At 45.7% G+C, this 14,203-nt stretch overlaps 11 non-coding genes across 11 annotated transcripts; all 11 read right to left on the reverse strand.

The window, feature by feature from the left end:
* Nucleotides 1–758: 758 nt before the first annotated feature.
* On the reverse strand, nucleotides 759–877 carry trnal-caa (transfer RNA leucine (anticodon CAA)). The gene is made up of 2 exons: nucleotides 840–877; nucleotides 759–804 (listed from the first exon to the last, which is right to left on the reverse strand). It is a non-coding gene; the product is annotated as a tRNA-Leu (tRNA).
* A 1,041-nt stretch (nucleotides 878–1,918) lies between these two features.
* trnal-caa (transfer RNA leucine (anticodon CAA)) lies at nucleotides 1,919–2,037 on the reverse strand. Its single transcript has 2 exons — nucleotides 2,000–2,037; nucleotides 1,919–1,964 (listed from the first exon to the last, which is right to left on the reverse strand). It is a non-coding gene; the product is annotated as a tRNA-Leu (tRNA).
* Nucleotides 2,038–3,078: 1,041 nt separating this feature from the next.
* On the reverse strand, nucleotides 3,079–3,197 carry trnal-caa (transfer RNA leucine (anticodon CAA)). Its single transcript has 2 exons — nucleotides 3,160–3,197; nucleotides 3,079–3,124 (listed from the first exon to the last, which is right to left on the reverse strand). It is a non-coding gene; the product is annotated as a tRNA-Leu (tRNA).
* A 2,201-nt stretch (nucleotides 3,198–5,398) lies between these two features.
* Nucleotides 5,399–5,517, reverse strand: trnal-caa (transfer RNA leucine (anticodon CAA)). Its single transcript has 2 exons — nucleotides 5,480–5,517; nucleotides 5,399–5,444 (listed from the first exon to the last, which is right to left on the reverse strand). It is a non-coding gene; the product is annotated as a tRNA-Leu (tRNA).
* Nucleotides 5,518–6,558: 1,041 nt separating this feature from the next.
* On the reverse strand, nucleotides 6,559–6,678 carry trnal-caa (transfer RNA leucine (anticodon CAA)). The gene is made up of 2 exons: nucleotides 6,641–6,678; nucleotides 6,559–6,605 (listed from the first exon to the last, which is right to left on the reverse strand). It is a non-coding gene; the product is annotated as a tRNA-Leu (tRNA).
* A 1,041-nt stretch (nucleotides 6,679–7,719) lies between these two features.
* trnal-caa (transfer RNA leucine (anticodon CAA)) lies at nucleotides 7,720–7,838 on the reverse strand. Its single transcript has 2 exons — nucleotides 7,801–7,838; nucleotides 7,720–7,765 (listed from the first exon to the last, which is right to left on the reverse strand). It is a non-coding gene; the product is annotated as a tRNA-Leu (tRNA).
* Nucleotides 7,839–8,879: 1,041 nt separating this feature from the next.
* trnal-caa (transfer RNA leucine (anticodon CAA)) lies at nucleotides 8,880–8,999 on the reverse strand. The gene is made up of 2 exons: nucleotides 8,962–8,999; nucleotides 8,880–8,925 (listed from the first exon to the last, which is right to left on the reverse strand). It is a non-coding gene; the product is annotated as a tRNA-Leu (tRNA).
* Nucleotides 9,000–10,040: 1,041 nt separating this feature from the next.
* On the reverse strand, nucleotides 10,041–10,160 carry trnal-caa (transfer RNA leucine (anticodon CAA)). The gene is made up of 2 exons: nucleotides 10,123–10,160; nucleotides 10,041–10,087 (listed from the first exon to the last, which is right to left on the reverse strand). It is a non-coding gene; the product is annotated as a tRNA-Leu (tRNA).
* A 1,041-nt stretch (nucleotides 10,161–11,201) lies between these two features.
* On the reverse strand, nucleotides 11,202–11,320 carry trnal-caa (transfer RNA leucine (anticodon CAA)). Its single transcript has 2 exons — nucleotides 11,283–11,320; nucleotides 11,202–11,247 (listed from the first exon to the last, which is right to left on the reverse strand). It is a non-coding gene; the product is annotated as a tRNA-Leu (tRNA).
* Nucleotides 11,321–12,361: 1,041 nt separating this feature from the next.
* trnal-caa (transfer RNA leucine (anticodon CAA)) lies at nucleotides 12,362–12,480 on the reverse strand. The gene is made up of 2 exons: nucleotides 12,443–12,480; nucleotides 12,362–12,407 (listed from the first exon to the last, which is right to left on the reverse strand). It is a non-coding gene; the product is annotated as a tRNA-Leu (tRNA).
* A 1,041-nt stretch (nucleotides 12,481–13,521) lies between these two features.
* trnal-caa (transfer RNA leucine (anticodon CAA)) lies at nucleotides 13,522–13,640 on the reverse strand. Its single transcript has 2 exons — nucleotides 13,603–13,640; nucleotides 13,522–13,567 (listed from the first exon to the last, which is right to left on the reverse strand). It is a non-coding gene; the product is annotated as a tRNA-Leu (tRNA).
* Nucleotides 13,641–14,203: the final 563 nt, after the last annotated feature.

The raw sequence follows: 14,203 nt of genomic DNA on the forward strand, positions 1-14,203 counted from the left end.
TCGAACGTGAGCCATTCAAAATCTAACACTCGTTCCAAACAGGACATTTCAGTCTCTCATTCCCGGGCCTTTACTTTTCTCACAATACATTCATGTGACAAGTGCTATTTGGAGTCCTGCTCCCCAGAAAATTACCTGGATCTCCCAACTTTGTGAGGGGAAACAAGGCACTCTGCAGCTATTGCGCCCTTGGCCATAAGCATTAGTCTGAGCATTGCCACCCGAAAGGCACGGCCTAAAAAAGGCATCAACTCTGGCAACTTTTACGCACTGGTGCCTGAATTGCTTGGCTGTGGTGCCTTTGTTTCTGGCAAAATGTTAATGTGGGAAGTAGCATTGGAAGTAATTCCCTGAGTAACGGAGCAGAATTCAGCAGCCTTTGTGTGGAAGAAGTCTCATTCTTTGACTCTGGTGCCCTTTTCCTGAGAAACACCACTGTTTGCAGTGGGATTGAAAGCCACAGCAGCAGAAAGCAATGTGGAATGCATCAAGGTAGGGTAAAAAGGTAGATTTCTGACTCCCTGATTTTTAGTGTGGGAATTGGTTGAAAAGAGAAGTGTGATTTGAAACCTTATCCCCAAGGACAGTGTTAGGATGTGGTAAGTTTTCTGAGGAAAAGAAGTTGGTCTGTGAGCGTTGCCTTTAGCTTGTTGGCAAACGGCAATACCTTTGAGGTATTAGTGGTGGCCACTTGTAAATTGAAGATGAGTTGAGCAGGCTTTTTGACGCTGGTTGTAATTGTGTGGATCAAAAGGTAATGTTAGAAGTGGGATTCGAACCCACGCCCCTAGAAAGGGACCAGAATTCACCAACCATCGGTAAGGTAAAGATTAACAGTCCTTGAGTCTGGCGCCTTAGACCACTCGGCCATCCTGACACCTGTGCACAAAAGCTCTAGAAAAACGTGCTCCAAATTCTGCACTCTTACTGAGCAGCATCACACTCATTCCTCCTGTGCAAACACACAACAAACACACTCCATTCATTCTTCCTGCATGAATTAACCGGCAGTGCCAGTCATTCAGTTCATCATCCCTGCAATGCAACCAACATTCATACGCACATATTTCTCCCAACAACTCGTATTTTGCAAAATAGCGGCTAACATCCTACAATTCTGCTGGCTCAACTTGACAAAACGCAAGCAGCACAGCTGCCGTTCGAACGTGAGCCATTCAAAATCTAACACTCGTTCCAAACAGGACATTTCAGTCTCTCATTCCCGGGCCTTTACTTTTCTCACAATACATTCATGTGACAAGTGCTATTTGGAGTCCTGCTCCCCAGAAAATTACCTGGATCTCACAACTTTGTGAGGGGAAACAAGGCACTCTGCAGCTATTGCGCCCTTGGCCATAAGCATTAGTCTGAGCATTGCCACCCGAAAGGCACGGCCTAAAAAAGGCATCAACTCTGGCAACTTTTACGCACTGGTGCCTGAATTGCTTGGCTGTGGTGCCTTTGTTTCTGGCAAAATGTTAATGTGGGAAGTAGCATTGGAAGTAATTCCCTGAGTAACGGAGCAGAATTCAGCAGCCTTTGTGTGGAAGAAGTCTCATTCTTTGACTCTGGTGCCCTTTTCCTGAGAAACACCACTGTTTGCAGTGGGATTGAAAGCCACAGCAGCAGAAAGCAATGTGGAATGCATCAAGGTAGGGTAAAAAGGTAGATTTCTGACTCCCTGATTTTTAGTGTGGGAATTGGTTGAAAAGAGAAGTGTGATTTGAAACCTTATCCCCAAGGACAGTGTTAGGATGTGGTAAGTTTTCTGAGGAAAAGAAGTTGGTCTGTGAGCGTTGCCTTTAGCTTGTTGGCAAACGGCAATACCTTTGAGGTATTAGTGGTGGCCACTTGTAAATTGAAGATGAGTTGAGCAGGCTTTTTGACGCTGGTTGTAATTGTGTGGATCAAAAGGTAATGTCAGAAGTGGGATTCGAACCCACGCCCCTAGAAAGGGACCAGAATTCACCAACCATCGGTAAGGTAAGGATTAACAGTCCTTGAGTCGGGCGCCTTAGACCACTCGGCCATCCTGACACCTGTGCACAAAAGTTCTAGAAAAACGTGCTCCAAATTCTGCACTCTTACTGAGCAGCATCACACTCATTCCTCCTGTGCAAACACACAACAAACACACTCCATTCATTCTTCCTGCATGAATTAACCGGCAGTGCCAGTCATTCAGTTCATCATCCCTGCAATGCAACCAACATTCATACGCACATATTTCTCCCAACAACTCGTATTTCGCAAAATAGCGGCTAACATCCTACAATTCTGCTGGCTCAACTTGACAAAACGCAAGCAGCACAGCTGCCGTTCGAACGTGAGCCATTCAAAATCTAACACTCGTTCCAAACAGGACATTTCAGTCTCTCATTCCCGGGCCTTTACTTTTCTCACAATACATTCATGTGACAAGTGCTATTTGGAGTCCTGCTCCCCAGAAAATTACCTGGATCTCCCAACTTTGTGAGGGGAAACAAGGCACTCTGCAGCTATTGCGCCCTTGGCCATAAGCATTAGTCTGAGCATTGCCACCCGAAAGGCACGGCCTAAAAAAGGCATCAACTCTGGCAACTTTTACGCACTGGTGCCTGAATTGCTTGGCTGTGGTGCCTTTGTTTCTGGCAAAATGTTAATGTGGGAAGTAGCATTGGAAGTAATTCCCTGAGTAACGGAGCAGAATTCAGCAGCCTTTGTGTGGAAGAAGTCTCATTCTTTGACTCTGGTGCCCTTTTCCTGAGAAACACCACTGTTTGCAGTGGGATTGAAAGCCACAGCAGCAGAAAGCAATGTGGAATGCATCAAGGTAGGGTAAAAAGGTAGATTTCTGACTCCCTGATTTTTAGTGTGGGAATTGGTTGAAAAGAGAAGTGTGATTTGAAACCTTATCCCCAAGGACAGTGTTAGGATGTGGTAAGTTTTCTGAGGAAAAGAAGTTGGTCTGTGAGCGTTGCCTTTAGCTTGTTGGCAAACGGCAATACCTTTGAGGTATTAGTGGTGGCCACTTGTAAATTGAAGATGAGTTGAGCAGGCTTTTTGACGCTGGTTGCAATTGTGTGGATCAAAAGGTAATGTCAGAAGTGGGATTCGAACCCACGCCCCTAGAAAGGGACCAGAATTCACCAACCATCGGTAAGGTAAGGATTAACAGTCCTTGAGTCTGGCGCCTTAGACCACTCGGCCATCCTGACACCTGTGCACAAAAGCTCTAGAAAAACGTGCTCCAAATTCTGCACTCTTACTGAGCAGCATCACACTCATTCCTCCTGTGCAAACACACAACAAACACACTCCATTCATTCTTCCTGCATGAATTAACCGGCAGTGCCAGTCATTCAGTTCATCATCCCTGCAATGCAACCAACATTCATACGCACATATTTCTCCCAACAACTCGTATTTCGCAAAATAGCGGCTAACATCCTACAATTCTGCTGGCTCAACTTGACAAAACGCAAGCAGCACAGCTGCCGTTCGAACGTGAGCCATTCAAAATCTAACACTCGTTCCAAACAGGACATTTCAGTCTCTCATTCCCGGGCCTTTACTTTTCTCACAATACATTCATGTGACAAGTGCTATTTGGAGTCCTGCTCCCCAGAAAATTACCTGGATCTCCCAACTTTGTGAGGGGAAACAAGGCACTCTGCAGCTATTGCGCCCTTGGCCATAAGCATTAGTCTGAGCATTGCCACCCGAAAGGCACGGCCTAAAAAAGGCATCAACTCTGGCAACTTTTACGCACTGGTGCCTGAATTGCTTGGCTGTGGTGCCTTTGTTTCTGGCAAAATGTTAATGTGGGAAGTAGCATTGGAAGTAATTCCCTGAGTAACGGAGCAGAATTCAGCAGCCTTTGTGTGGAAGAAGTCTCATTCTTTGACTCTGGTGCCCTTTTCCTGAGAAACACCACTGTTTGCAGTGGGATTGAAAGCCACAGCAGCAGAAAGCAATGTGGAATGCATCAAGGTAGGGTAAAAAGGTAGATTTCTGACTCCCTGATTTTTAGTGTGGGAATTGGTTGAAAAGAGAAGTGTGATTTGAAACCTTATCCCCAAGGACAGTGTTAGGATGTGGTAAGTTTTCTGAGGAAAAGAAGTTGGTCTGTGAGCGTTGCCTTCAGCTTGTTGGCAAACGGCAATAACTTTGAGGTATTAGTGGTGGCCACTTGTAAATTGAAGATGAGTTGAGCAGGCTTTTTGACGCTGGTTGTAATTGTGTGGATCAAAAGGTAATGTCAGAAGTGGGATTCGAACCCATGCCCATAGAAAGGGACCAGAATTCACCAACCATCGGTAAGGTAAGGATTAACAGTCCTTGAGTCTGGTGCCTTAGACCACTCGGCCATCCTGACACCTGTGCACAAAAGCTCTAGAAAAACGTGCTCCAAATTCTGCACTCTTACTGAGCAGCATCACACTCATTCCTCCTGTGCAAACACACAACAAACACACTCCATTCATTCTTCCTGCATGAATTAACCGGCAGTGCCAGTCATTCAGTTCATCATCCCTGCAATGCAACCAACATTCATACGCACATATTTCTCCCAACAACTCGTATTTTGCAAAATAGCGGCTGACATCCTACAATTCTGCTGGCTCAACTTGACAAAACGCAAGCAGCACAGCTGACGTTCGAACGTGAGCCATTCAAAATCTAACACTCGTTCCAAACAGGACATTTCAGTCTCTCATTCCCGGGCCTTTACTTTTCTCACAATACATTCATGTGACAAGTGCTATTTGGAGTCCTGCTCCCCAGAAAATTACCTGGATCTCCCAACTTTGTGAGGGGAAACAAGGCACTCTGCAGCTATTGCGCCCTTGGCCATAAGCATTAGTCTGAGCATTGCCACCCGAAAGGCACGGCCTAAAAAAGGCATCAACTCTGGCAACTTTTACGCACTGGTGCCTGAATTGCTTGGCTGTGGTGCCTTTGTTTCTGGCAAAATGTTAATGTGGGAAGTAGCATTGGAAGTAATTCCCTGAGTAACGGAGCAGAATTCAGCAGCCTTTGTGTGGAAGAAGTCTCATTCTTTGACTCTGGTGCCCTTTTCCTGAGAAACACCACTGTTTGCAGTGGGATTGAAAGCCACAGCAGCAGAAAGCAATGTGGAATGCATCAAGGTAGGGTAAAAAGGTAGATTTCTGACTCCCTGATTTTTAGTGTGGGAATTGGTTGAAAAGAGAAGTGTGATTTGAAACCTTATCCCCAAGGACAGTGTTAGGATGTGGTAAGTTTTCTGAGGAAAAGAAGTTGGTCTGTGAGCGTTGCCTTCAGCTTGTTGGCAAACGGCAATACCTTTGAGGTATTAGTGGTGGCCACTTGTAAATTGAAGATGAGTTGAGCAGGCTTTTTGACGCTGGTTGTAATTGTGTGGATCAAAAGGTAATGTCAGAAGTGGGATTCGAACCCACGCCCCTAGAAAGGGACCAGAATTCACCAACCATCGGTAAGGTAAGGATTAACAGTCTTTGAGTCTGGCGCCTTAGACCACTCGGCCATCCTGACACCTGTGCACAAAAGCTCTAGAAAAACGTGCTCCAAATTCTGCACTCTTACTGAGCAGCATCACACTCATTCCTCCTGTGCAAACACACAACAAACACACTCCATTCATTCTTCCTGCATGAATTAACCGGCAGTGCCAGTCATTCAGTTCATCATCCCTGCAATGCAACCAACATTCATACGCACATATTTCTCCCAACAACTCGTATTTTGCAAAATAGCGGCTGACATCCTACAATTCTGCTGGCTCAACTTGACAAAACGCAAGCAGCACAGCTGCCGTTCGAACGTGAGCCATTCAAAATCTAACACTCGTTCCAAACAGGACATTTCAGTCTCTCATTCCCGGGCCTTTACTTTTCTCACAATACATTCATGTGACAAGTCCTATTTGGAGTCCTGCTCCCCAGAAAATTACCTGGATCTCCCAACATTGTGAGGGGAAACAAGGCACTCTGCAGCTATTGCGCCCTTGGCCATAAGCATTAGTCTGAGCATTGCCACCCGAAAGGCACGGCCTAAAAAAGGCATCAACTCTGGCAACTTTTACGCACTGGTGCCTGAATTGCTTGGCTGTGGTGCCTTTGTTTCTGGCAAAATGTTAATGTGGGAAGTAGCATTGGAAGTAATTCCCTGAGTAACGGAGCAGAATTCAGCAGCCTTTGTGTGGAAGAAGTCTCATTCTTTGACTCTGGTGCCCTTTTCCTGAGAAACACCACTGTTTGCAGTGGGATTGAAAGCCACAGCAGCAGAAAGCAATGTGGAATGCATCAAGGTAGGGTAAAAAGGTAGATTTCTGACTCCCTGATTTTTAGTGTGGGAATTGGTTGAAAAGAGAAGTGTGATTTGAAACCTTATCCCCAAGGACAGTGTTAGGATGTGGTAAGTTTTCTGAGGAAAAGAAGTTGGTCTGTGAGCGTTGCCTTTAGCTTGTTGGCAAACGGCAATACCTTTGAGGTAATAGTGGTGGCCACTTGTAAATTGAAGATGAGTTGAGCAGGCTTTTTGACGCTGGTTGTAATTGTGTGGATCAAAAGGTAATGTCAGAAGTGGGATTCGAACCCACGCCCCTAAAAAAGGGACCAGAATTCACCAACCATCGGTAAGGTAAGGATTAACAGTCCTTGAGTCTGGCGCCTTAGACCACTCGGCCATCCTGACACCTGTGCACAAAAGCTCTAGAAAAACGTGCTCCAAATTCTGCACTCTTACTGAGCAGCATCACACTCATTCCTCCTGTGCAAACACACAACAAACACACTCCATTCATTCTTCCTGCATGAATTAACCGGCAGTGCCAGTCATTCAGTTCATCATCCCTGCAATGCAACCAACATTCATACGCACATATTTCTCCCAACAACTCGTATTTTGCAAAATAGCGGCTGACATCCTACAATTCTGCTGGCTCAACTTGACAAAACGCAAGCAGCACAGCTGCCGTTCGAACGTGAGCCATTCAAAATCTAACACTCGTTCCAAACAGGACATTTCAGTCTCTCATTCCCGGGCCTTTACTTTTCTCACAATACATTCATGTGACAAGTGCTATTTGGAGTCCTGCTCCCCAGAAAATTACCTGGATCTCCCAACTTTGTGAGGGGAAACAAGGCACTCTGCAGCTATTGCGCCCTTGGCCATAAGCATTAGTCTGAGCATTGCCACCCGAAAGGCACGGCCTAAAAAAGGCATCAACTCTGGCAACTTTTACGCACTGGTGCCTGAATTGCTTGGCTGTGGTGCCTTTGTTTCTGGCAAAATGTTAATGTGGGAAGTAGCATTGGAAGTAATTCCCTGAGTAACGAAGCAGAATTCAGCAGCCTTTGTGTGGAAGAAGTCTCATTCTTTGACTTTGGTGCCCTTTTCCTGAGAAACACCACTGTTTGCAGTGGGATTGAAAGCCACAGCAGCAGAAAGCAATGTGGAATGCATCAAGGTAGGGTAAAAAGGTAGATTTCTGACTCCCTGATTTTTAGTGTGGGAATTGGTTGAAAAGAGAAGTGTGATTTGAAACCTTATCCCCAAGGACAGTGTTAGGATGTGGTAAGTTTTCTGAGGAAAAGAAGTTGGTCTGTGAGCGTTGCCTTCAGCTTGTTGGCAAACGGCAATACCTTTGAGGTATTAGTGGTGGCCACTTGTAAATTGAAGATGAGTTGAGCAGGCTTTTTGACGCTGGTTGTAATTGTGTGGATCAAAAGGTAATGTCAGAAGTGGGATTCGAACCCACGCCCCTAGAAAGGGACCAGAATTCACCAACCATCGGTAAGGTAAGGATTAACAGTCCTTGAGTCTGGCGCCTTAGACCACTCGGCCATCCTGACACCTGTGCACAAAAGCTCTAGAAAAACGTGCTCCAAATTCTGCACTCTTACTGAGCAGCATCACACTCATTCCTCCTGTGCAAACACACAACAAACACACTCCATTCATTCTTCCTGCATGAATTAACCGGCAGTGCCAGTCATTCAATTCATCATCCCTGCAATGCAACCAACATTCATACGCACATATTTCTCCCAACAACTCGTATTTTGCAAAATAGCGGCTGACATCCTACAATTCTGCTGGCTCAACTTGACAAAACGCAAGCAGCACAGCTGCCGTTCGAACGTGAGCCATTCAAAATCTAACACTCGTTCCAAACAGGACATTTCAGTCTCTCATTCCCGGGCCTTTACTTTTCTCACAATACATTCATGTGACAAGTGCTATTTGGAGTCCTGCTCCCCAGAAAATTACCTGGATCTCCCAACTTTGTGAGGGGAAACAAGGCACTCTGCAGCTATTGCGCCCTTGGCCATAAGCATTAGTCTGAGCATTGCCACCCGAAAGGCACGGCCTAAAAAAGGCATCAACTCTGGCAACTTTTACGCACTGGTGCCTGAATTGCTTGGCTGTGGTGCCTTTGTTTCTGGCAAAATGTTAATGTGGGAAGTAGCATTGGAAGTAATTCCCTGAGTAACGAAGCAGAATTCAGCAGCCTTTGTGTGGAAGAAGTCTCATTCTTTGACTCTGGTGCCCTTTTCCTGAGAAACACCACTGTTTGCAGTGGGATTGAAAGCCACAGCAGCAGAAAGCAATGTGGAATGCATCAAGGTAGGGTAAAAAGGTAGATTTCTGACTCCCTGATTTTTAGTGTGGGAATTGGTTGAAAAGAGAAGTGTGATTTGAAACCTTATCCCCAAGGACAGTGTTAGGATGTGGTAAGTTTTCTGAGGAAAAGAAGTTGGTCTGTGAGCATTGCCTTCAGCTTGTTGGCAAACGGCAATACCTTTGAGGTATTAGTGGTGGCCACTTGTAAATTGAAGATGAGTTGAGCAGGCTTTTTGACGCTGGTTGTAATTGTGTGGATCACAAGGTAATGTCAGAAGTGGGATTCGAACCCACGCCCCTAAAAAGGAACCAGAATTCACCAACCATCGGTAAGAGTAAGGATTAACAGTCCTTGAGTCTGGCGCCTTAGACCACTCGGCCATCCTGACACCTGTGCACAAAAGCTCTAGAAAAACGTGCTCCAAATTCTGCACTCTTACTGAGCAGCATCACACTCATTCCTCCTGTGCAAACACACAACAAACACACTCCATTCATTCTTCCTGCATGAATTAACCGGCAGTGCCAGTCATTCAGTTCATCATCCCTGCAATGCAACCAACATTCATACGCACATATTTCTCCCAACAACTCGTATTTTGCAAAATAGCGGCTGACATCCAACAATTCTGCTGGCTCAACTTGACAAAACGCAAGCAGCACAGCTGCCGTTCGAACGTGAGCCATTCAAAATCTAACACTCGTTCCAAACAGGACATTTCAGTCTCTCATTCCCGGGCCTTTACTTTTCTCACAATACATTCATGTGACAAGTCCTATTTGGAGTCCTGCTCCCCAGAAAATTACCTGGATCTCCCAACATTGTGAGGGGAAACAAGGCACTCTGCAGCTATTGCGCCCTTGGCCATAAGCATTAGTCTGAGCATTGCCACCCGAAAGGCACGGCCTAAAAAAGGCATCAACTCTGGCAACTTTTACGCACTGGTGCCTGAATTGCTTGGCTGTGGTGCCTTTGTTTCTGGCAAAATGTTAATGTGGGAAGTAGCATTGGAAGTAATTCCCTGAGTAACGGAGCAGAATTCAGCAGCCTTTGTGTGGAAGAAGTCTCATTCTTTGACTCTGGTGCCCTTTTCCTGAGAAACACCACTGTTTGCAGTGGGATTGAAAGCCACAGCAGCAGAAAGCAATGTGGAATGCATCAAGGTAGGGTAAAAAGGTAGATTTCTGACTCCCTGATTTTTAGTGTGGGAATTGGTTGAAAAGAGAAGTGTGATTTGAAACCTTATCCCCAAGGACAGTGTTAGGATGTGGTAAGTTTTCTGAGGAAAAGAAGTTGGTCTGTGAGCGTTGCCTTTAGCTTGTTGGCAAACGGCAATACCTTTGAGGTAATAGTGGTGGCCACTTGTAAATTGAAGATGAGTTGAGCAGGCTTTTTGACGCTGGTTGTAATTGTGTGGATCAAAAGGTAATGTCAGAAGTGGGATTCGAACCCACGCCCCTAAAAAAGGGACCAGAATTCACCAACCATCGGTAAGGTAAGGATTAACAGTCCTTGAGTCTGGCGCCTTAGACCACTCGGCCATCCTGACACCTGTGCACAAAAGCTCTAGAAAAACGTGCTCCAAATTCTGCACTCTTACTGAGCAGCATCACACTCATTCCTCCTGTGCAAACACACAACAAACACACTCCATTCATTCTTCCTGCATGAATTAACCGGCAGTGCCAGTCATTCAGTTCATCATCCCTGCAATGCAACCAACATTCATACGCACATATTTCTCCCAACAACTCGTATTTTGCAAAATAGCGGCTGACATCCTACAATTCTGCTGGCTCAACTTGACAAAACGCAAGCAGCACAGCTGCCGTTCGAACGTGAGCCATTCAAAATCTAACACTCGTTCCAAACAGGACATTTCAGTCTCTCATTCCCGGGCCTTTACTTTTCTCACAATACATTCATGTGACAAGTGCTATTTGGAGTCCTGCTCCCCAGAAAATTACCTGGATCTCCCAACTTTGTGAGGGGAAACAAGGCACTCTGCAGCTATTGCGCCCTTGGCCATAAGCATTAGTCTGAGCATTGCCACCCGAAAGGCACGGCCTAAAAAAGGCATCAACTCTGGCAACTTTTACGCACTGGTGCCTGAATTGCTTGGCTGTGGTGCCTTTGTTTCTGGCAAAATGTTAATGTGGGAAGTAGCATTGGAAGTAATTCCCTGAGTAACGAAGCAGAATTCAGCAGCCTTTGTGTGGAAGAAGTCTCATTCTTTGAATCTGGTGCCCTTTTCCTGAGAAACACCACTGTTTGCAGTGGGATTGAAAGCCACAGCAGCAGAAAGCAATGTGGAATGCATCAAGGTAGGGTAAAAAGGTAGATTTCTGACTCCCTGATTTTTAGTGTGGGAATTGGTTGAAAAGAGAAGTGTGATTTGAAACCTTATCCCCAAGGACAGTGTTAGGATGTGGTAAGTTTTCTGAGGAAAAGAAGTTGGTCTGTGAGCGTTGCCTTTAGCTTGTTGGCAAACGGCAATACCTTTGAGGTATTAGTGGTGGCCACTTGTAAATTGAAGATGAGTTGAGCAGGCTTTTTGACGCTGGTTGTAATTGTGTGGATCAAAAGGTAATGTCAGAAGTGGGATTCGAACCCACGCCCCTAGAAAGGGACCAGAATTCACCAACCATCGGTAAGGTAAGGATTAACAGTCCTTGAGTCTGGCGCCTTAGACCACTCGGCCATCCTGACACCTGTGCACAAAAGCTCTAGAAAAACGTGCTCCAAATTCTGCACTCTTACTGAGCAGCATCACACTCATTCCTCCTGTGCAAACACACAACAAACACACTCCATTCATTCTTCCTGCATGAATTAACCGGCAGTGCCAGTCATTCAGTTCATCATCCCTGCAATGCAACCAACATTCATACGCACATATTTCTCCCAACAACTCGTATTTTGCAAAATAGCGGCTGACATCCTACAATTCTGCTGGCTCAACTTGACAAAACGCAAGCAGCACAGCTGCCGTTCGAACGTGAGCCATTCAAAATCTAACACTCGTTCCAAACAGGACATTTCAGTCTCTCATTCCCGGGCCTTTACTTTTCTCACAATACATTCATGTGACAAGTGCTATTTGGAGTCCTGCTCCCCAGAAAATTACCTGGATCTCCCAACTTTGTGAGGGGAAACAAGGCACTCTGCAGCTATTGCGCCCTTGGCCATAAGCATTAGTCTGAGCATTGCCACCCGAAAGGCACGGCCTAAAAAAGGCATCAACTCTGGCAACTTTTACGCACTGGTGCCTGAATTGCTTGGCTGTGGTGCCTTTGTTTCTGGCAAAATGTTAATGTGGGAAGTAGCATTGGAAGTAATTCCCTGAGTAACGAAGCAGAATTCAGCAGCCTTTGTGTGGAAGAAGTCTCATTCTTTGACTCTGGTGCCCTTTTCCTGAGAAACACCACTGTTTGCAGTGGGATTGAAAGCCACAGCAGCAGAAAGCAATGTGGAATGCATCAAGGTAGGGTAAAAAGGTAGATTTCTGACTCCCTGATTTTTAGTGTGGGAATTGGTTGAAAAGAGAAGTGTGATTTGAAACCTTATCCCCAAGGACAGTGTTAGGATGTGGTAAGTTTTCTGAGGAAAAGAAGTTGGTCTGTGAGCGTTGCCTTTAGCTTGTTGGCAAACGGCAATACCTTTGAGGTATTAGTGGTGGCCACTTGTAAATTGAAGATGAGTTGAGCAGGCTTTTTGACGCTGGTTGTAATTGTGTGGATCAAAAGGTAATGTCAGAAGTGGGATTCGAACCCACGCCCCTAGAAAGGGACCAGAATTCACCAACCATCGGTAAGGTAAGGATTAACAGTCCTTGAGTCTGGCGCCTTAGACCACTCGGCCATCCTGACACCTGTGCACAAAAGCTCTAGAAAAACGTGCTCCAAATTCTGCACTCTTACTGAGCAGCATCACACTCATTCCTCCTGTGCAAACACACAACAAACACACTCCATTCATTCTTCCTGCATGAATTAACCGGCAGTGCCAGTCATTCAGTTCATCATCCCTGCAATGCAACCAACATTCATACGCACATATTTCTCCCAACAACTCGTATTTTGCAAAATAGCGGCTGACATCCTACAATTCTGCTGGCTCAACTTGACAAAACGCAAGCAGCACAGCTGCCGTTCGAACGTGAGCCATTCAAAATCTAACACTCGTTCCAAACAGGACATTTCAGTCTCTCATTCCCGGGCCTTTACTTTTCTCACAATACATTCATGTGACAAGTGCTATTTGGAGTCCTGCTCCCCAGAAAATTACCTGGATCTCCCAACTTTGTGAGGGGAAACAAGGCACTCTGCAGCTATTGCGCCCTTGGCCATAAGCATTAGTCTGAGCATTGCCACCCGAAAGGCACGGCCTAAAAAAGGCATCAACTCTGGCAACTTTTACGCACTGGTGCCTGAATTGCTTGGCTGTGGTGCCTTTGTTTCTGGCAAAATGTTAATGTGGGAAGTAGCATTGGAAGTAATTCCCTGAGTAACGGAGCAGAATTCAGCAGCCTTTGTGTGGAAGAAGTCTCATTCTTTGACTCTGGTGCCCTTTTCCTGAGAAACACCACTGTTTGCAGTGGGATTGAAAGCCACAGCAGCAGAAAGCAATGTGGAATGCATCAAGGTAGGGTAAAAAGGTAGATTTCTGACTCCCTGATTTTTAGTGTGGGAATTGGTTGAAAAGAGAAGTGTGATTTGAAACCTTATCCCCAAGGACAGTGTTAGGATGTGGTAAGTTTTCTGAGGAAAAGAAGTTGGTCTGTGAGCGTTGCCTTTAGCTTGTTGGCAAACGGCAATACCTTTGAGGTATTAGTGGTGGCCACTTGTAAATTGAAGATGAGTTGAGCAGGCTTTTTGACGCTGGTTGTAATTGTGTGGATCAAAAGGTAATGTCAGAAGTGGGATTCGAACCCACGCCCCTAGAAAGGGACCAGAATTCACCAACCATCGGTAAGGTAAGGATTAACAGTCCTTGAGTCTGGCGCCTTAGACCACTCGGCCATCCTGACACCTGTGCACAAAAGCTCTAGAAAAACGTGCTCCAAATTCTGCACTCTTACTGAGCAGCATCACACTCATTCCTCCTGTGCAAACACACAACAAACACACTCCATTCATTCTTCCTGCATGAATTAACCGGCAGTGCCAGTCATTCAGTTCATCATCCCTGCAATGCAACCAACATTCATACGCACATATTTCTCCCAACAACTCGTATTTTGCAAAATAGCGGCTGACATCCTACAATTCTGCTGGCTCAACTTGACAAAACGCAAGCAGCACAGCTGCCGTTCGAACGTGAGCCATTCAAAATCTAACACTCGTTCCAAACAGGACATTTCAGTCTCTCATTCCCGGGCCTTTACTTTTCTCACAATACATTCATGTGACAAGTGCTATTTGGAGTCCTGCTCCCCAGAAAATTACCTGGATCTCCCAACTTTGTGAGGGGAAACAAGGCACTCTGCAGCTATTGCGCCCTTGGCCATAAGCATTAGTCTGAGCATTGCCACCCGAAAGGCACGGCCTAAAAAAGGCATCAACTCTGGCAACTTTTACGCACTGGTGCCTG

Source organism: Somniosus microcephalus, chromosome 19 (assembly GCF_052327205.1).
Source record: "Somniosus microcephalus isolate GS21.2 chromosome 19, FLI_Smic_1.0, whole genome shotgun sequence".
NCBI classification, from domain to species: Eukaryota; Metazoa; Chordata; class Chondrichthyes; order Squaliformes; family Somniosidae; genus Somniosus; species Somniosus microcephalus.